The sequence below is a fragment of the Elephantulus edwardii genome, unplaced genomic scaffold (genome assembly GCF_000299155.1).
Source record: "Elephantulus edwardii isolate Elephantulus edwardi_28Jun2011 unplaced genomic scaffold, EleEdw1.0 scaffold00423, whole genome shotgun sequence".
In the NCBI taxonomy this organism is placed as follows: domain Eukaryota; kingdom Metazoa; phylum Chordata; class Mammalia; order Macroscelidea; family Macroscelididae; genus Elephantulus; species Elephantulus edwardii.
Genome location: NW_006400173.1, coordinates 1,035,690 through 1,037,051, shown reverse-complemented (window position 1 = coordinate 1,037,051; position 1,362 = coordinate 1,035,690).

The window sequence follows — 1,362 nt, the reverse complement described above, 5'->3', positions numbered from 1 at the left end:
TATGAGTTGTGCTTGACTCAATGATATTTAACAACAACAACAATATAATGCTTTCTAGACTCACCTATGTTATATAATATTTTAAGAAATCATTGTTCTTTAGTGCTACATAATATTCCATAGTGTGAATGTACCACAATTTCTCATTCCAGTCATTTGCTGGTGGACATTTGGGCTGTTACCATGGTCTAGCTATTGTGACTAATGCTGCTATGAACTTCAGTGCACAAATCTCTGCTTGTGTCTCAGTTCTTTTTTCCTAGCAGTGAAATAGCTGGGTTGTTTGAGATTTCTATGTTCAGCTTTTTAGGACATACCAAATGACTTTCCAGCATAGTTGTACCATTTTATAATCCCATCAGCAATGTAAGAAAGTTTCAATCTCTCCACATCCTCTCCAACATTCATTGCTTGCTATCCTGTTCAACTTTGTCACTTCTGCTGGTGTGAGATGGTAGATGGTTTTGATTGTGGTTTTGATTTGCATCTCTCTTATTGCCAGTGATTTTGAGCATTTCTGCATGTATCTGTTGACCATTGGATGTCTTCCTCTGTGATATGTCTTTCCATGCCTTTTGCCAATTTTGCAATTGAGTTGTCAGACTTTTTCTTGTGGAGACCCTGCAGGATTCTATACTTTCATTATGAGACCCTTGTCTGAGTTAGCATTGCCAAATGCTTTTTCCTGTAGGTAGATTTCTTTTTCATTCTGTTGGAAAACGTTTTTGTTGTGCACTGAGACTTAATCTTTAGAAGGTCCCATTAATCAATGTTATCTTCTCCTGGTTGTGGATTATTGACTGTATATTCCAGCCTATTTCTACCATAAGTTTGGTCCCATTTTGTCTCTTATGACTGTTTTGGCTTTGTGATTTCTGCAGGTAGAAGTCCAGTTTTGCCAGCATCATTTATTGAAGAGATTGTTATTTCTCCATTTGATAGATTTTGTTTTCTTTGTGAAAACCAGATGTGTAGGTTGATGGGTTAATTTCTGGGTTCTTGGTTCTGTTCCATTGGTCTATGTGTCTGTCATTGTGCCAGTACCATACTGCTTTGATTATTATTACAGTTGTATGGTAGGTTTTGAAATCAACTGTTCAAAGTTAGAAAATAAGATAGATATAGTGTTTAGGAATACAGTTCTTATTTACTTAAAATATGAAAAAATTATTAAAGTGCATGTGTTTTAAGGTTTAATTTACAATCCCTATGATATACTAGGGATATTGTAGCTAATGTTAGATGGATCCTAGCTGAAAGCAGGGAATTCCAGAGGAATGTCTATCTGTGTTTCATTGATTATGCAAAGGCGTTTGACTGTGTGGATCATAACAAACTGTGGCTGACTCTGAGAAGAATGGG